Raw genomic sequence first — 21430 nt, 5'->3', positions numbered from 1 at the left:
TAACTAATTAATACATGCACCTGAGAAAAATTAAACAGCTGAAATAGTAAATGTGTGCATGCCTCTGAATATTTTAATTGAATTTTATTATTTAAGTTACTACCAAATTTAATCTGTAGTCTGAGGCATGATAACATTGTCGAGGGATATATTCTTAGAACAGAGAACATTGGGTAGCTAAAAATGTATACATTTGCACTTTAAAATATATCTCAGATTCTTGGGGTGAAAACAGTTATAGAGATGATCAATCTGTACTTTTAAAACAGAATAGAGTACGTTCTTGACAGGCTACTATTTTGCACATATATGTTGATATTTGTGTACATTTTGAAAATCTTTCAAGAGGGCTTGCTTAATCCATTAAAAAAAGATTTTAGAATCTTACATTTTTGAAGGTGCTATGAAATTGCTGTTAACAACACCAGGAAAATGAAAAGGTGGGTTATGCTTAGTTTTGTGCATGTTATTTCTATCTTTTAGAAAAATTACAAAATTCATTTGAGTTAAAGGGGAACAGGTAAGGTACAGGTGTCATTAAATCTATTAAAATGCTGCCTGTGTTAGACAATGCAACTCACAGGCCAGTAAGATTTCTCAGCAGAGAAAGGTGCTTATCACCATGCCTCATGAGTTGAGTTCAATTGAAGGGACCCACTAGTGGAAGGAGGGTATCTACACCCAAAAGGCTATTCCTGTGTGTGTGTGTGTGTGTGTGTGTGTGTGTGTGTGTGTGTGTGTATTCCCAAAAGGCTGTGTCATGTGTATCCCCTACTCCAACAATAAATAAAATATAATATGTTTGTATTTGTAGCTACCTTACAAATAAGAATGGTTATGAGCATTTGAGTAAAATTCAGAAAAATATTTTCTGGTAATAAAAGATTTGACAAATCTATAATGCATAATAGGAATAAGGATGATAAACACTGCAAACCATTAATAAACAAGAAACAAAACAGTGAACACTTCTATAACTAGGAGTGAGACAGTCATACGGAAAAGAAATTTGCACCCTATATCAGTTGTTAAGCATAGTGATTTTATTAAGGCAATAGTATGCATTTCAAAAACATACACTTCACTTTCTACCTTACCTTAAATTCAGGTAGGTATTAGTTTTATCACCAAGTTCAGTGAACATCTTCCACCAAAGCCACTAATTTGTACAGGTTCATGTATCTAAGGGCAAGACTCGGTCAGTTTCCACCCAGGTCCCCAGTGCTGGAGACTGAATCCAGAACCTTGGGCATGCTAGACAAATTCTCCATTTCTGATAGCTATCCAAAGCACAGAACAGAATCCAACCTTGGTTCCAGACATTTTATACTGTTAGCATATGTCTACATTCTCTCTCTCCCTCTCTCCCCTCTCTCCCTCTCTCCCTCTCTCTCTCTCTCTCTCTCTCTCTCTCTCTCTCTCTCTCTCTCTCTCTCTCTCTCTCTCTGTCTCCCTCTCTCCCTCTCTCTCTCTCTCCCTCTCCCTCTCTCTCTCTCTCTCTCTCTCTCTCTCTCTCTCTCTCTCTCTCCCTCTCCCTCTCCCCTCTCCCTCTCCCTCTCCCCCCCACTCTCTCTCTCTCTGTGCATGTTCATATTTTTCAGAGTTGCCATAGCCATATCACTCCTCAACCTCTGGAGACTTGAGATAGGGGTTCTTGATCCTTCTGTCTAGCAAACCAGGTTACCAGGAGCTTCTGTGAATTTTCTTAAGGGCTTTTGGATTACAGACTTGTCCTACTACACCATCTTTGCATGAGACCTTGGGATTTGAACATATATTCTTCCTCATACTTCAGCAGTAATCCCTTACCTGCTGGGTCATCTCCAGCAATCATGCAGGATTGATCTCTTATCTTCCACACTTGTTCCTCCTGTGCTGTTCGTTGTCTCAACACAAATTCTACTTTCAGTCGTGACAGCTAATAAATACCTTATAAGAATCAAGACTTTTCTTTCTCCTGTGTCAGATCTGGGTCTTCAGAAATAACCGTTGAACCTACACTTAAGACAGGTCAGCCTAAGACCCCTGCTGAAGACGTTTGGCTATGCTTGAGCCACCGTCAACCGACACAGATATTACTGACATTGGTGTATCTTGTTTCTTGTATTTTTGCCACTTTTCTTTTGTCTGTTGCTCACAGAACTTAATCAAAGGCATAACAACTGGCCATTCTTTTATTTCCTTTTGGGTAAAGAGAGAGGATATTATTAGTATAAGTCTAGAGACATGTTAAATTGGGGGCTTTAATAATTTTAAAGTAGAGGCAACAGGAAGAATTGAAAGATTGAGCAGATGTTGTTAAAAGAATTGAGTGAATAACAGGAAGAATTGAAAGATTGGGCAGATGTTGTTAAAGAATTGAGTGAATACAAAAGTCAGCCTGGCATTAGCTGAGGAGGGAAGAACCCTGGGGACAGGGCTTCTGGAGGGAAAGAGGGAAGGAGGCCAGAACTCTGTGTAGGGACATTTTAACTTTTAAGAGCTGTGTTAAAAATACAAGTAAATATGTCAAGGATAAAAGTCTGAGAGCTGGAAGTGAAGATATGGTAGAATTTATAACTCCTGGCTTTGCTTGATCACAGGCAGCTTTGAAAGTCAGGACTCACAACCAGGCCATTCCTTTCTCGAAAGCTCGCAGTGGCTCTCCCTGCTGCCCTAGACTCACCTCAGCCTGGCCTCTCAGGACCTTCTGAGCATCTCTTGTTTCCTTCTTATCCCTAGTTGTTTCCTGGGCTCTTCAGCCACAGTCATGCCTGCTAGCTGTTCCTCCACACATCTGTATTGCTTATCCTTTTAAAGAACACCTCTTTTTAAGCTTCTCTCAAAAATTAAAACAAAACAAAAAATCACCAAATCACCCTCTGACTGCCCATTTAACCCCACTTGGTTATTCCTACTCCAACTTAGCATATAGCAGTTTAAAAAAAATCATTTTATATACCAACCCCAGATCCTCCTCTCATCCCTCTTCCCACTCCCCCACTCCACCCCACCCCTCATCCTCTCCGCCAAAAGAGTAGTTCTCCCATGGCAGGGGGTGGGGAGGAGGAGGGGGAGAAGCAAAGACTGGTATATTCAGTTGAGGCAGGGCAACTCCCCTCCCTGCTGTATCAAAGGTGAGCAAGGTGTCCGACCATAGGTAATGGGATCCAGAAAACCAGCTCATGTTACCAGGGATAGATCCTGATCCCACTGCGAGAGGCCCCTCAAACAGACCCAGCTACAGCACTTTCTTGTGTAGTTTATTTATGTTTTATTTATTGCCAGTATTATTCTTATTATAAGGGAAACTCCATGAGAGAATTGATTTTTTACTATGTATTTGTTTCACTTCTGTACCAACTGAACATAGCTGCAAGTACAATTTCTGAATAGACATGACTTGGGTTTGTTGATTGTCTTAGAAGAGCATTTGGTGAACAGCTATTGTAGTCAACCATGATAAAACCCTAATTATATTGATATTGTGCAATCATATTGTATTATTACAGTGGAGAGAGTGAGTGAGTGAGTGAGTGAGAAAGAGAGAGAGAGACAGACAGATTGAGAGAGAGCCAGACAGAAAGATTTTGTGATTTCATGGGGTAGCTGAAAAATGGCCTGAAACTACTGTCTAAACTTGCTGCTGTCCTCCTACTTCTGAGTCCTGAAATCTAAAATTGCAGATGAAAGACACAATGTCCAGAGTAGAACAATAAAGTTTTGGTTGAGAACTACACCTGGAATTATACCTATGATAATAAAAAGGATTGGTCAGATTCATAACTAATAGAGAAAGGGTGTTAGCTTTTGTAGCTTTTGAAGTGTTTGGTGCTATGTTGGATTGATTTTCTTTCTATTTTCTCTCATTATTTTTTTCTTTTTCAGCTTAATAGAAGCTATGGTTATTTGGGAAAAGAGAACCTCACTTGAGTAAATGACTATCTATTTGTCAATAAGAAAGTCTATGGGGGGATTTTCTTTTTTTCTTTTTAATTTTTATTTTTATTTTGCAATACAATTCAGGTCTACATATCAGCCACGGATTCCCTTGTTCTCCCCCCCTCCGGCCCCCCTCACCTTCCCCCCAGCCCACCCTCCATTCCCACCTCCTCCAGGGCAAAGCCTCCCCCGCGGAGTGAGATCAACCTGGTAGGCTCAGTCCAGATAGGTCCAGTCCCCTCCTCCCAGGCCGAGCCAATCAATCCTGCATAGGCCCCAGGTTTCAAACAGCCAACTCATGCAATGAGCACAGGACCGCGTCCCACTGCCTGGATGCCTCCCAAACAGATCAAGCCAATCAACTGTCTCAACCATTCAGAGGGCCTGATCCAGTGTGACCCCTCAGCCATTGGTTCATTGTTCATGTGTTTCCATTCGTTTGGCTATTTGTCCCTGTGCTTTATCCAACCTTGGTCTCAACAATTCTTGCTCATATAAACCCTCCTCTTTCTCACTAATTGGACTCCCAGAGATCCACCCGGGGCCTAGTCATGGATCTCTGCATCCAGATCCCTCAGTAGTTGGATGGGGTTTCTAGCACGACAATTAGGGTGTTTGGCCATCCCATCACCAGAGTAGGTCAGTTCGGGCTGTCTCTCGACCATTGCCAGCAGTCTGTTGTGGGGGTATCTTTGTGGATTTCTGTGGGCCTCTCTAGCACTTTACTTCTTCCTATTCTCATGTGGTCTTCATTTACCATGGTCTCCTATTCCTTGTTCTCCCTCTCTGTTGTTGATCCAGCTGGGATCTCCCGCTCCCCCAAGCTCTCTTTCCCTCGACCCTCGCCCTTCATTACCCCACTCATTTCCAGGCTGTTCATGTAGATCTCATCCATTTCTCCGTCATTGGGAGATCCCCATGTCTTTCTTGGGGCCCTGTTTTCCAGGTAGCCTCCCTGGTGATGTGAGTAGCAGTCCAGTCATCCTTGTTCCACATCTATTATCCTCCTATGAGTGAGTACTTACCATGTTTGTCTTTCTGAGTCTGGGTTACCTCACTCAGGATGATTTTTTCTAGATCCATCCATTTGTCTGCAAACCTCATGATGTCATTGTTTTTCTCTGCTGAGTAGTATTCCATTGTGTATATGTACCACATTTTGTTTATCCATTCTTCAGTTGAAGGGCATCTAGGTTGTTTCCATGTTCTGGCTATTACAAACAATGCTGATATGAACATAGCTGAACAAGTGCTCTTGTGGTGTGGTTGAGCATTCCTTGGGTATATGCCCATGAGTAGTATAGCTGGATCTTGGGGGAGATGGATTCCCAATTTTCTAAGAAAGCGCCATATTGATTTCCAAAGTGGTTGTACAAGCTTACATTCCCACCAGCAGTGGAGGAGAGTTCCCCTAGCTCCACATCCTCTCCAGCATAAGGTGTCTTCAGTGTTTTTGATCTTAGCCATTCTGACAGGCGTAAGGTGGTATCTCAGAGTTGTTTTGATTTGCATTTCCCTGATGATTAGGGATGTTGAGCAATTCCTTAAATGTCTTTCAGCCATTTGAGTTTCCTCTATTGAGAATTATCTGTTTAGTTCTGTAGCCTATTTCTTAATTGGACTGTTGGGCATTTTGATGTCTAATTTCTTGAGTTCCTTATATATTCTGGATATCAGTCCTCTGTCACATGTGGGGTTGGTGAAGATCTTTTCCCATTCTGTAGGCTGTCGCTTTGTCTTGTTGACCGTATCCTTTGCTCTACAAAAGCTTCTCAGTTTCAAGAGGTCCCATTGATTGATTGTTTCTCTGAGTGTCTGTGCTACTGGTGTTCTATTTAGAAAGTGATCTCCTATGCCAATGCGTTCAAGACTACTTCCTACTTTCTCTTCTAGCAGGTTCAGAGTAGCTGTATTTATGTTGAGGTCCTTGATCCACTTGGACTTAAGTTTTGTGCACGGTGATAGATATGGATCTATTTGCAGCCTTCTACATGTTGATATCCAGTTATCCAGCACCATTTGTTGAAGATGCTTTCTTTTTTCCATTGTGCACTTTTGGCTTCTTTGTCCAAAATTAAATGTTCATAGGTGTGCGGATTAATATCAGGGTCTTCAATTCGATTCCATTGGTCCACATGTCGGTTTTTATGCCAGTACCAAGCTGTTTTTATTACTGTAGCTCTATAGTAGAGCTTGAAGTCAGGGATCGTGATGCCTCCAGAGGTTGTGTTATTGCATAGGATTCTTTTGACTATCCTGGGTTTTTTGTTTTTCCATATGAAGTTGAGTATTATTCTTTCCAGGTTTGTGAAGAATTGTGTTGGTATTTTGATGGGGATTGCATTGAATCTGTAGATTGCTTTTGGTAAGATTGTCATTTTTACTATGTTAGTCCTGTCTATCCATGAGCATGGGAGATCTTTCCATTTTCTGAGATCTTCTTCAATTTCTTTTTTCAGGGACTTAAAGTTCTTGTCATATAGGTCCTTCACTTGCTTGTTTAGTGTTACCCCAAGGTATTTTATGTCATTTGTGGCTATTGTAAAGGGTGATGTATCTCTAATTTCCTTCTCAGCTTCTTTGTCCATTGTATATAGGAGGGCTACTGATTTTTTTGAGTTGATCTTGTATCCTGCTATGTTGCTGAAGGTGTTTATAAGCTGTATCAGTTCCTTTGTTGGAATCTTTGGGGTCGCTCAAGTATACTATCATGTCATCTGCAAATAGGGAAAGCTTGACTTTTTCCTTTCCAATTTGTATCCCCTTAATCTCCTTATGATTTTCTTGATTATTGATTGATGTAGGAGAACTCAGCCCACTGAGGGCAGTGACATCCTTGGGTAGGTGGTTCTGGGCTGTATAAGAAAGTAAGCAAGCTAAGAAAGTCAAGAGTAGCAAGACAGTAAGTAGTATTCTTCCACGACGTCTGCTTCAGTTTCTGACCTAAGCTTCCTCTGCTTGAGTTCCTGTCATGACTTCCCTCAATGATGGATTGTGATCAAGTCATGTAAGCCAGTTAAACACTTTTCTCTACTGGTGGATTTTTTTTTTCCCACAGGAATAGAAAGCAAATCAGGACAGACATTTATCAGAAGAGTTGTATATTTAAAATAAAATTAGATGGTAGATTTTCTGTTATATCTCCTAGGTAGTAACCTCCATATCTCTACATTAATAAAGACATACTGTTATTCTGAAGTGAGCTGTCAGAAGTTCCTTAGGTTAAAAACCAGAAAGAGGAGGAAGCAGGTTTCCAGAGGCAGGCACAATGAGCTTACACTTGCCCTCAGATCGACTATAAAACTATATGATTAAGTAACAGCATTCGAAATTAGATTAAAAATTAAGAAGTCTTTTTTTCTTGTTCAAGGCTGATAAACTGAGGAAGATGGGCCGATTCCCCCCCCCCCCGAAAGCATTTAAAAATAGATTCTCATCTTCCTATATGGATAGTTATGATGGTCTATTTTAAGATATCATATTAGTTAAACTGAACTTGTGTTTTCAAGTGCTGGGATTGTGACTTTCTATCTTGGCAACAGTATGGAGGGTCTGGTGTGTGCTCTCCAGGCAGTATCAAGCAGACATCATTCACGTGGGTGACTCTTCTCTGACTGTCAAGAGAGTCGAATGCAGTCCTACTAGAAGCTGACTTTCTTGCCTACATTTAAATGAAACTATCCTTTTGCATCTCTTGGAGGTAGTGGTGTAGAAGCCTAGGCCTGAGCAAAGTCAGTAATAAATACATAAACCTTTCCCCCACTGTTCGATAAATTATCCTTTAACACTGACAGGAAGGCACAAGCTTTATTCATTTGATTCAATAATCTGAGCATTCACACTTCTTTTCTGAGAATTAAGTAGAAGATTTGTACCCAACACACTGATAATCAGAGATAAAAAAGAGAGATTGAAAAAAATCCATTTTTTTCTGGACATTCTCATATACTTCTTCCTCTTGGGCTTGGATATTTAAATAAGATCTTAACTTATTTTAAAATATCAGTGATCAAAACAATTATCTTTTCCTTTACAGATTTTAAAATAAGCAAATAGATAAATAGGACAGTAGGTTAAGAATCAGATGGTAAAATGATTATTTTTTATCAGGCATATATACACAGTCTTATTTAGTATTTCTAATCCTGCACCCAGTTGTATCCTGAGCTATTTCACAGATGAGGCATGGCTGTCCATTCATACATAACTGGGCATTGTGTGCCTGTGTGACATTAAGCACTACTTTTTTTTAGAGAGTCATAGTTTTATTATAAAATTCAGTGAGATTTTTAAAATGAGTTCATAAATGTCACATTATTTATATAGCCATTTAGTGAAACTTTTAGGTAAAAATACACATTGTGGATTGAGTAAAGAACAGACAACATTAGGCAGGGAATCTTGTGTATTGTTTCTATTCTCAAAAGAGGTATTGTAAACCAGAATGCTACCATTCTATGCAAACTCTGTGGTGGTAATTAGAATGATGACATGAAATCACTATGCATTCAAAAAGAAGGCAAACTATTTTAAAAGATTTACAAAATCTGAATTGTGGGGCAAATTTTAATTTCAGTTATCCAACCCAAACTTAAAATGTGAATTTAAAACTTCAGAATCCAAAAGTAATATCAACACTCTTATAATAGAATGCATACTTTCAAACTTCCAGAAAAACCTGGCAGCATAGAGTCTGATTTATAAGAGAATTTAGGGCAAATTTCAGACTTTCAAGCTGGGCTTTGTTTATTGCATTTTCTACTCACTAAAAGAAACATGCTAAGCCTGAACCAAAGACCCATTCTATACATACTGAAGGCACTTGAAATGCTGTGAGTGGTAGGGACACTCTTTACTCTTCTATCACTGATGACACCATTGCTACTCTACCTTCACATTTATTTGTGTTAGTGCAAAAAATTTTGAGCTGTGGAGACTGAAGTACATGCGGGCTTGTCCTCAGAAGCCCTTAAATGAAATAACAAACTCAAGAAGCAGTTAAGCAGCAAGCTGCTTTTTACTAGAATGTGAGAAAAATGCCATAGCTTTATGTTGTACAAAATATAAGGACCACATTGTTAATACAGAGAAATGAGTAAAAAAAAAAAAATCACTGCTAATCTATCAGATTAATTTATGTTTCTCTCTGTGCTCATTGTGTAAGTCAACTGATAGCATTAAATAAAACATACATGCTAGACACCCTTGATTGTTGGGCTTGAAACTTCTGACATTATGAAAACATTGCTGTTAGATGAAATGCTAATTAAAGGTAGAGTAAAATAGTAAAGAGCCAATCTAAGTAACTCAAATTTCCACCCCAAGTAAACACAATTCCATTCATTGACTCATAAGCCACAAGACTTTTGATGAGAAAAACAACAAACATCTAAAGAAGGTTCTCACATTCAACATTTATTACACATTGTTATGCTTCACACCAGTTACTTGTATTATTATTACATTCATGGGAAAAATCTGCTAGTCCAACACGTTAAAGTCAAATTATAAATTAGTAGTTCACACAGCTGAGCATTGGAGGGGAATTCCATATCCTCCCTTGACAGTAAATCCACTTCTTTGGTGCCCAAATAACATGGGTGGTCTTGGTATCAGAATTTTTTATATTTCTAATTGTTAAAAATCTTCTTAGTTTATATTCAAAGCCTATAACAACTACCAAGATATTGGCTACTGGCCAATCAGCATTTTATTTAACAATCAATCAGAGCAACATATTCACAGCATTCCCAGCAGTATCCAAGGAAGATATTGGACTTCTGGGCTTTCTGCTTCCACCTCCTGGGTGCTAGGATTAAAAGCATGGGTCGCCGTGCCTCGTTGATGTCATACTGGGGATTGAAGCAATATCCCTCTGCATGCTAGGGACGTACTTTACCAACTTAGCTACATCCTCAGCCTGACACGCATTTTAATCATTAAAAGGTTACAAGCTTCATAGTGAAGGTCCTCAATGCCTCGCTTTACCACAGATAGGCAGGTTCAAAAGCAGAAAATACAGCCTCCATGCAGAGAGGTTGGCTAAGACTCTTTGGACTTACTCTGCATACCAGTTCCACTCTCTTCAAATACTCTCATTATGTGAGAATCCTTCCTTACTTAGCTGCAACATGTTTGTTATGCCCAGTTGATCTGGGAGGCTGGTCTGGCACCTTGAAGGACATAGTACATTCTTTGTTCCTTATGCTCCTTGTCCGGTGATTCAGAAAAATCTCCATGTAATTCAATGAGAAAGCACATGGAAAAGTCCTGGCTTCAACCTCCATCGCCAAAAAGATGACAGAGAGAGAGAGAGAGAGAGAGAGAGAGAGAGAGAGAGAGAGAGAGAGAGAGAGAGGGAGAGAGAGAGAAACAGAGACCAAGAGACAGAAACAGAGAGAGAAAGAGAGAGAAACACACACACAGACACACACAAATACACACACAGAGAGAGAGAGAGAGAGAGAGAGAGAGAGAGAGAGAGAGAGAGAGAGAGAGAGAGAGAGACTAAGCTTGCAACAATAGAGTGCTAAGATATGACCATGTCCAAGTCTACTCTGCACAGGGTCCTCCAGTGCAGTTGTGCAGACGCTGGTGTCACATGAATAGAGCCAGCTGTGGGCAAACAGACCTAGCCACCAGCTGCGGCAACTTTGTCTTCACACGCTTATGTCCTAGCACTCACCTTGGTCTTCCATTACCCACTCTTCTGACCATCACCTTTGTACTCCACCCTTAGTTTTATGTGCTCTCATCATTTCTCCAGTTCTATTATTTGCCACCTCCTAAGAAATGAAACATCTAAAAATGGTCATTGACTTATGCTAAATGCAAAGGGGATGTCATTTGTGTGTATTGGCATGCTGTGTGCTTGTGCCTGAGAGAGGCACAACCTCCCCACCCCCCATCAGCCAGTCTAAACTTCTCAATAGACAAAGTCAGCACTTGTGATTTCCCTCACTTTCTCACACTTTCTGAAAAAAAAAAAAAAAAACATAATTAAACCTCACTTCCAACTTAAGCAAGGCTGGATGCTCTACACCTGGACATGCTTGCTTTCTCAGTTTTAATTCATAATCATTACTTTCAAGTAACCATTAATTTTCTCCTCTACTGGGTCATCAACCCAGCATAGCCTGTGTATATGTGCTGCATTTCCTTCCATCTTAAAAAGAAAATCAACCCGGTAAGCCTATATTTCCTTTATTTTCTCATTTTTGAAGCAAAATTCAGAGTTGCTTGTATTTTATTTCCACCTTCCTTTGATCCACTTTACTCAGGCTTTTGTCCTCCAGACTTTACTGAATTTATGAATGGGATCCTCATTAGTAAAGACCAAAACTTTCCTGAAATTGCAATGCTCTTTCTTTCCTAATCCATATCTTGTAAATTATCAAATGTTCTCTATAGTAAATAGCATTTGGCTTTCAATATTCAAAAAGATCCCCTGATCCAATTTGTTATCATCATTTGATTGGGCAAGTCATATATCTCTCTAACTAGTCTTTGATTTATCTTTGAAATAACCCAATTAAGAGATTTTTCAATCCAGAAGTCAAAGTCATCATGTTTAAACCAAAGTTAACATGCTACCTCATATTCAAGATACTCAAACGTCCTCCATCTCACACAGTGTGTTAAAACTCCTTCAGTCTTCTGAAAGTCACACACATCCCAAACTCCAGCATGTGTTTCCATGCCCCTCACTCTTTTTTAGCCACTCTCATTTCTCACAATGCTTCAGACAAGCTGTCCATGCCCCTGTATCAGAGCTTTTGTGTTTGCCAATTGCCACACTTCCTTCCAACATTACTAAAATTAAAGTAGCAATGTTCTTTCCAATTCCTCACCATAACTTCACAATCAGTAGGCCCTTTTGAAAACATCTTTTTAAAAACTTTTTCCATTAGATAAAAAATAAGTGAATGGATAGATAAAAGATAGACAGGTCACAGGTAGGTGAGTAGATAGATATAGATAGTTAGATGGACGGTTGGACGGATGGATAGATGAATAATTTGTGTACTAGTAATCCAATAATGGCAGGCAACATCATACAAGTAGAATACACAAGATTACTGTAATTAATCAAAGCATATCTACTGATAAAGCTCTTACAAAATACCTTAATTTTTAAAACTGCTAAGATACATTTGGCATCATATTAATGACTTGTCAAAAAAAAGGGAAAGTTTTCTAAGACAAATATAAATATTGAAGCATGTATGAGGAAAGCTAAAGAAGGGGGAAGCGAATTTTTCTGAAAATACAGAAATTACATGCTAATGAAATAAATAACTAAAAACATGAATTTTTCCTTAAAGAGGATGATATATAATGATTTTAAAAAACCAACACAAACAATTAAATAAAAATGAGAAGATGAACTGAATTTGGTCCTTAAAAAATATTTGTTAATATATTGATGGATATAAAGAATCTGCTCACGGTGCACTTAGCATAGCCTGCTGCTCCTAGATGCACAGTAAAGAGAGAACAATGACTTTCACAGTGCTATTACAGTTTGCAGTGCTCTGTGCGTGTGTGTGCATTTGCGTTTGTGTGTGCATGTCTACGAATATGTGGAGGTTTGTGAATGTGTGTCTGAATGTTCATTTCTTTTCATGTATGAATATGTGTGTATGTGGGTAGGAGACACGTTTGTGCACATGTGTGTATCCTTGTAATTAAACAAGTAGTTCATAAAATATTACCAAGTAGACTGGATAAATCCATGTTGTTGTTAGCATGTTGTAAAACACATGTCCTTGTCCACATTTAGAAACAACTTCCTCTTATAGGTTGCGTCAAAGCTCTTTTCTAGTGTTTTGGCTACAGTATGAAAAATCTGCTGCCACATTTGTCGTAGTTTGATATTAAAATATGGACACTTTTCTCTCACAGTGTTCTTTATACTGAACATAGTCCTAGAAAAAAAGATGTTGCTCTTTTTTAAGTAACTTCAAGGCAGGATACCTCACAGCATTCAAATATGAGCTTTTATCCAGTTAATCATCAAGCATTACCTACTTTCATCAATGTTCAGGAGCTTAATTCCTGGATTACACATCCCTCAAAAAGCTAAATATGAAAATCAGAATCACAGACCCAAACAATAGAACTCTTATACCATGATAATTAGAAAAGGAACCTGTTACCCAGGATGATAATTAGTGACTAACATATTAAATGACCTTTAACATTTACCTTAAGCCCTGGATTTCTGGAAAACCAGCAAGGTTATGAATGCCATATTAGTAATCTTTAATCTTTATTACTGCTGTGGACAGAATCTTAATGATTTTTAAACAGGCAGTGGTCACTAACATATCCCTATTAAAATAAAAAAAATCTCATAAAAAATTAAATGGATTAAGACTTCAAATGTAGCATCATCAAAAGTATTATCTAATTATGAAGTTCAGTGAGCAGGCCAAGTGAAATGACTGGTGATATCAGTTATTTGCCACATGGGAATGCCTAGGATTTATGCACAAATAGATTCTGCTTCTGTTGCAACATAGTAATTAAGAATTTGTCAGGGAAATTTGACCCTCTAGGGTAGAAATTACTTTGTAAAATAAGAATGGCAGTGCACTAGTCTCCTTGCTGCCCATAATTTAACTTGATTATTTATACATCAAAGAGTGTGCAGTAACTGCAGTATAATCTTTAAGTGGAGGGATATTAAAGAAAGAAGCATCCAGAGAAATCGTCTCCCAAATCTCCGTGAGAAAATAGAAGAAATTTTCATAAAGCATTTCATTTTGCATATAAATTGGGGCCTAGATTGTGCCTGTGAATTTACTGCTGTCAAATTTAATTTTTCTTTAATTCTTCAGGCCCAGATGTGAAAGGCTCAGTGTGCAGGCTGCAATTTTCAATGCTTACAGGTAGCTCCCGGATCGATAATGTGTCTTTATGAGAAATTACCGTTAATGTTATCGAGTATGCATTTTGTTTTATAGGATAATAAGGTAATATGAAATGCCAATTCATTCATTAGAGGAGAGCTAAGTGCTCAAATGAAACGGGTGACAGGTCTGAAAAAAGATGTAGCAGTGGTCAGGAGAGTAGGGATGGATTTTTAATGACCTAATACTTAACGGTTTGAATGGGATTTGGCATATTCTTTTTAAATATGATTTAATCTATGAGCTAAAGACATTTATTTAAATTATAGAATGAGCTTGAGATGAAAATATTCTCCAAAAGTAAATAATAAAATAAATAAGTGGTCAGAGCACTTTTTCAAAGGATTTTTTTTTTCTGATTCACAGTCCCCAAATTTGCTAAAAATAAACCCTGGACATGAATTAAACTTTAAGATTCACTAGAATGCAATCTAAAATGTAATGAAAAGCTATAAACAAGACACCTTTCACCTTGTAATAATATGAAAGTATACTCACTAAAGTATGGTGCTTTAGGAGCTAATTTTTTAAAAAATAATGCAATCTATTAGAAGTTCAGAAGTACAGACTTGGGGATATTATGTTCCAATTTCAAACCCAGGTCCAAGAAATGACTTGATAAAATATTTTAATGAAATACAATCACAGAACTGATATAAAGACCTTCACACATATATTTTGTTACAAAGACAATAAGTTTCTATGCTTTCATTACTAAAACTTACTGAGCTCTGGCTCAGCCTTCTTACTGGCTCTGGGTTTCTCATCATCTGGAAAGATGGGCAGACTCATTCATTTCATGCCTATGATTTTGTAGTGATCCCATATGTATTCTAGAAGAGAGGCATGCCACTAGTTCAGAGAAGCAGCATTTTTAGCAAAACAAAAACATATCTCTTACTGAATAATTTGTATTAAAATGACCTGTTTTTGATGACTTGCCAGCTTACTTAATTAATTACTGGTAATCCTGAAACTTCATTGTATCATGAAACAAACACCATCAAAATAAAAAATAATGCTAACATCTTTGAAGATTTTTCTACATCACACATTCAGATTCAGAAAAAGCAAGTACAACCATTCATAGTTATAAACTGAACAAAATGATTAGGACAAATGAGTGTCAGAATCACACTGAATCCCTGAAGAAGAGTCTTGTAATTGTACAAGTTCCTTCCCTGCAGTATTTAAAAAGACAATTTGTAAGAGCCAATGACGTTTAATGAAAATACAGAGGCTTTGGAGTCAGTAAGATCAGGGGTTGTTTAAACACAGGTAAAATCCTCTGTCAATCTTGATCCTTACTTTCAGACAGGAAGCAAAGTTGGTGGGCATTCGATTCTTAGAAGCTGAATGCAAGTTACTCCACACTTGAGCTGGAAGTGCTGATGCATTAGGTGTTAACTTGTACTTTTTCTGGGCACCCTTGCTAAACAGCTTCCACGTCAAACAGGTCCTCGGTTCCACCTCTTCTCTTCAAACCTTGCTGTGCTCAGCCTGGGATTTAGGAGTCAACACATGAACTATTTCAGTAATAGCCTCAGTTCTGTTCGGTTGTCTTCAGAGACATCCACCAAAAGTTTCATGGAGTTGTTACTTTCTCATTACACTGCGGATGAGCAACCCTGCTACGGAAGAGCCACCACTAAACATCCATGTAGTCACAAATTTATACTATAAAGTTTCTGTTAATTCCTTAGACTTTGACAGTCTTCTGCCTCCTACATTAATTCCCTTTCCCCTTCTTTCAGTAACTCCTCTACCTTTATGCTCAAAGCTCCTTATTCCTATGATCCTTGATCCTCATCATCAGACATCCTGAATTATTAGGAATTTGAATTCATGAAGCATGAATGCTTCATTTGGTTCTCTTAAATGCTCACCTTCAGACTTTTCTACAGGCACCTTTAGCTGACAGAGTTATATTTTCCACTTAGGCCCAGTGATTCCCTAAACATCTTGCTTGTTTTTAATTTTCTGAACATTTGCCAAGGGTTTTTTTAAGATGCCACATCCTTCCTATGTTCTCCTTCTTCATTTCCCTTGGCTTATTCTTGTTATATTTCACACATGCACATTCTCACTAAATAACTTTAGGAATAAAATAATTAGAAACCACCATATTTGAAATTTACTGGATGCAAGACCTCTTTCCCTCATGTTGGATCAGATTTCTCTTGGCCCTTCAGCAATGTGTTATTTGAAAGGAGACAGTGTCTGCCTTTCCCATTCATTGTTTAGTAGTGTGTAATTTACAATTTACACACTTTTTTTTAAATTTACTGGAGCCATTTTGTCAAAGTAACCAATAGCTTCCTGATTCAAAGCCCATTGGGCCCTTTTCATATTTGATTGGCTCCTAGAAGAGTGGGAGGACAAACAACTCTTCCTGATACTTTGATACATAGGAGCAAGTTTGATTGCTACTTTTTCTTTTTGCTTTGCTTCCTAGCCTCATGTGTGCAAGGTTTCCTATTCTGTTCCCTCTTTAAACATCCCGCAACATTGATCTCTGGCTATTTGCTCTGGTCTTCTTCCCTGGAGGATTTGTTTCTAATGTTACCTCTAAACCAATGTTTATGACTTCGTTTGTGCCTTTCTGGACTCCCTATGTGTACTGAAGCTCTGAATTGTGTATGTGATTCTCTGGTAAAACTTTACAAAATTCCCAAGTGGTGGTGGTGGTGACGCCTTTAATCCCAGCACTTGGAAGGCAGGGGCATGCAAACCTCTGAGTTCAAGGCCAGCCTGGTTCAGGACTCCAAAGAGAAATCCTGTCTCAAAAAATTCAAAATAAAATAAAATGTTAAAATAAAATTACAAAACTCTCTCATACCTTCTTGAGCTCTTTTCTTCAGATTCATTATTCTGGTTCTGTTATAATCTACTTCTCATAAAACAATTTCCTATTTAAGTTCTTTCTTTGTCTTACAGAAACTTCCAGCTCATCAATCACTAAATTCACCTTCTGGGCTGTTTGTGCAGGTGTACTCTCCCTATGTCTCCCCATCCCTCTCTAAGATCAGACCAGCTTCATTGCTATCTTTTAATAATGGGTGCTTAACCATTTTTTCCCACCTGGGGTATTTCTCCAGTCTATCCTTCATGAAATTACCAATCACATTTCATCTAAACTTGGATCTGAGGGTGCCACTTGCCTGCTTTAGAAATTTTCAGTGCTGCTGCTTGGACTCTAAAATCCTCACACTTTGCTATTATATATTGTCTGGCCTTCTGTGACTGAGCTAACTCTCTCACCTTATCTTCTGCCATGTCCTGCCTCTTACTGTATGCACTTGCAATCAAATGGCTTGCTGTTTTCCTCATGCACCATGCTGCTTCTCAGCTCTGTGTGTTAACTCACGCTGCTTAACTGCCCCAATGTACTTTACCACATTCTTTGCCTGGCTAACTCTTACTCATCCTGAAAACTTTGCCTCCCACTGTGTGGTCTTCTTAGAAAATTTCCCTGTCTCCCCTCCCAGCATAAGTGTAAATACTCTCAGCTCCCCAGCAGCTGCTGCATCCCCATGCCTTACATCTCATGCTGAAAACTTGGTCTTTTTCCTCCTGCTAGATAGAAACATGTCTTAAGTAAGTGTTGAGTCTTTTCCTTTGAGATGGATTCACTTAGGATTTTTGAATTGCCAAAGTGAGAAATAAAACAAACAAACAACAAAAAAAACCCCACTTTTATTTTTCTAATCACTGTCATGAACTAAATCAACACCTCCCTCATTCTCCCTTAGTGGTGAGAATGCTAAGAACACTGTGTTCCCTTCTGCAATTTTTCAGTTTTTTACCATTAGAATAATTTTACCATTAGAAAAGAAAACTTCTAGTTTCTAAGACCTGGACATAACTGTTTAAAATGTTAATTTTTGATGAGGTTTTCCTTCTCTTCCCATTCTGTTGCTGTTGCTCTTGGTAACAGTGATATTTATGCCTGTTGCCTGTGGGGCAAGAGTCTACATAGGACACATTTTGATGATAGTGAAGCAAGATGTTGAGTGGACTGTACTGTACCCATTTAATTGCTCATCAAGGGAATGGATATGTTTTAACTTGTGTCTGACCTTTGTATATATACATGTTCATGTTGCAATTGATGTTAGATTTTTTTCAAAAATTTGTAAATTCTGTTATTTTGAGAAAGGTTACAAGGATACAGCAGACGCTATATGGAGCATCATCCTTCTTTAGAAGCTTCAGAGCAGATGCAACACTAGAGATTTCTCTGTAATCTGTGCCCCCATTCCAATACCTTTTACATTTCATCTTTCTTGTAGGAAGGGATGAGTGTTGAGGCAGTATCTCACACTATAGCCCAGGTTGGATTTGAACTCACAGTCTTTCAGCTCCAGCCTCCCAAGGGCTAGAATCAATAAACTATAATTTTGTTGTTCTTTTAAAAATTGTTCCTTTTCTGGCCCTGGGAGTATGAAGAACTCATTGTCTACCAACTTGGAGACCTTCAAAGGTAAGACAGTGAATGCCATCAGCTGGCCTCTTCTGTGCCTTCTTTCATTCTCTCGTTTGGATCTTGTTTGAAGGTAGATTTTTAATTTTTTAATACTGCTCTGTCCTAAAAACATGCATTCTCTTTTCATAGCCACAGTAGCCATTCTGAATAGCCTGAAGAGGCCCTCTCAGTAACTTAAAAGTAACTTAAAATTTGTGTAGCTAAATATATAATCTTTGGATGTATCCTAAAAATATCCCTGGGAAGGTAAAGTTGAATTTAACAGGTGAAAAAGCAGAATATTTTATCTGGTGGCAAATGGGCTTTGATTACATACAGTTGGAGCTGCTGTTAGTACCCAGAGGTCCCCAGCTACACCAGTGCAGGGCAGTTAGAAGCACAGATAATAATCAGTAACTTTCTGTGAGATGAATGCAGGCAAATTAAACCTGACTCACAGTAGGGATTAGGTAATCACAGATTTTCTTAATCCTGCTCAAGGAAGATGTTAATTTTAAATTATCTTCAACCTCAATTGAACTGAATTGCATTCCAATGCAAAAGAACCCGTTTTAAAACTTTAATGAATGTATTTGCCGTAAAAACCCTTGTTGCTCCAGAAAACAAAACAAAACAAAACAAAAAACCAAAAACACCACCAACATCAGTCTTGGTGACTTCAAACTAGAGTCTCTAACTAAAGCCACACTGACTGTGGGATAAATGCTAGACAGTTAGAACACACTGAACAAAAAGAGTTGAGATGCTTCTGGCCACTAATTAGAGGCTACAGATGATCAGCTCACAGCCAATTGAGCAGAGCTAATCATGATCCATCAATTAAAAAACATAAATAGGTGCATTAAATATCCAAGAGGCTAATCACTTTTCCAGGTTTCTTTGTTCATTTTATTTATTTATTTTATCGCTGTGATAAGATATCATGACCAAGGAAACTTAGAGAAGCAAGACTTTATTAGGTGCCTGCATTTTAGGGTTAGACAGGGTTAGAGTCCTGGACTGCTGTGTTGAAGATCAGGGCCGCAGACAGGCAGACATGTCACTGGAGCAGTAGCTAAGAGCTTACATCTTGATCCACAGGATGATCCATAGAGAACTGACTGGGAATGGTGAAATCTCAAAGCTCCTCCAACAAGGCCACGCTTCGCAATACTTCCCAGGCAGCTCCAGCATCTGGGGCCCAAGCATTCAAATTTATGAGCCCGGGGGACCGTTCTCATTCGGGCCACCATACCAAGTTTCACCATGTCCTCAGTATCCTGGTGACCTTGTCCCATGCCTCTGGCACTATTAAGATTACAACGTAAGAAAAGACAAGCATTAAAGATTGAACAATGATCTTATAGTGTCCTATAAAAACAAATCTAAACTCATTCTTTTACTTCAGTCATTTTATTATTTCTGTGTGAACAAACAGGCTACTGAGTAGAATACGAACTGTTATTTGAAAAGGACACAAGTGCTAAAATCCATGTAGGAAGCAGGTGAGTTACAACAGGGGTTATCAGTATGAGAATTTACTAACGTTTTGTATCATCCTTGTTGGGGAGGAGGATCCTATACATTTTGAAATGTTTAGGGGAGTCCTTGCCTGTGCCCGCTAGATGCCACTATCACTTCCCACATTTTGTGTCAACTAAAGTTGTATCCAAATGTTGTCATTTGTCCCTTGCCAGGGCAAATTTCCAGGGGACAAATTACTGTTCTCAGAGAACCACTGACCTAAAGAACTTATTAAAATGCTGGAGTATTCTCTACTTTTCTCACTGCAGTGACAAACGCCTAACAAGATGTAACTTACAGGGGGATGTATTTTGACTTGCAATTTAGGAAGGGTTATAGTGAGGAAGGAAAAGGAACCGGGAAGTAAGGCAGCTGATTACATTGCAATAGAGGTCAGGAAACAGCCAGCAGGAAATGGGGGCTGCCTAGTGATTTCCTTCCTCCACAGAAAATCAACTGCCTAAATGCTCCACAACCATTTAAAACAGCTCCCCCAACTGTGCAAACACCCACCTCTGCAGAATATGTCACACTGAAACCACAATAGCTGGTATTAAAATATTGTGACCCTCATATGATTTTCTGTTACAAACCAGTAATGTCATCGCTTGGATTCTTCATTACTAGAAGAACCTCTCATGCCTCTGGAATTTTGTGGGATACATCCTCTGGATCAGAGCCCTCTTCCATCATAGCAGAAGATATTAATGACCAAGACACTATCGAGTCACTTTTCATTTCTGGAACTAACATAACTACTTTTGCTTGCTTTCCTCAGGAGCCAAAGGAGCTTATGTATTCCTTGCAGTGTGCTCACTGTGTCCCCCACTGGAGGAAAACAGTAAAGAATAAGTTTAAGAAGTGTTTTCAGCTAGTTCTATTAATGATGAAGAGAAACCTACTCAAACTATCTTAAATCTTAGAGAAATGTGTAATCTCAGAAAGCAGGACTTCCAGACGAGAGTGAGCTCCATTATTGGAGCATCGTTTCAACGATGTCAGAAGTCCCCTGCTCTTTTCATTTTTACAGTCTAATACCATGGGGTGTCACTGGGAGTGAGTGGCTCCATTCATTTTAAGTGTTATAACAGGCATAACAGATCAAAAGCAAGAATAGAGAATGTCTCTGTGGCTCTTGAGTAGAGGAAAGAAACCGTCACAAGATAGCCAGTGCTGGACTGGGAATTAGCAAGCCAAGGTTACTCGGAGATGCCCTGAGTCTTGGAGGAAACAAATTACTAACTCTGGGTTTCAGTCTTCATGTCTGTTAAATAAAGATTAGATCAAATTGTCTTCAAAACAACAGCAACACCTGTCTTGATTGCTGTAAAGCTGTTTGAACACATGTGGATGCTTGCTTTCCTAAGCTTAAATATATAATTGAGATCTGAGAATTAAATAAAAAGGAAGCAGGCTCTCTTTCCCATTGTAGGGTGGGATTTATTTCTCTTCAGGTGACTTCATTGTTAACTTTGCTGTGCTCCCCTTTGTAAAGTAAATGGCTCTCAGCTCCTGAAGGTGTTACCAAGTGGAGGAAGGGAATTTCCTCGGAGTATCTCTAAGGTCCCAGAGGCACTACCCATCTCCAGCTCATCCAATCAATAGC

This window comes from Peromyscus californicus, unplaced genomic scaffold, assembly GCF_007827085.1.
Source record: "Peromyscus californicus insignis strain IS unplaced genomic scaffold, ASM782708v3 Scaffold_6__1_contigs__length_162567912, whole genome shotgun sequence".
Lineage (NCBI taxonomy): Eukaryota > Metazoa > Chordata > Mammalia > Rodentia > Cricetidae > Peromyscus > Peromyscus californicus.
The sequence above is the reverse complement of the archived record's forward strand: the minus strand, read 5'-3'. Positions refer to the sequence as shown.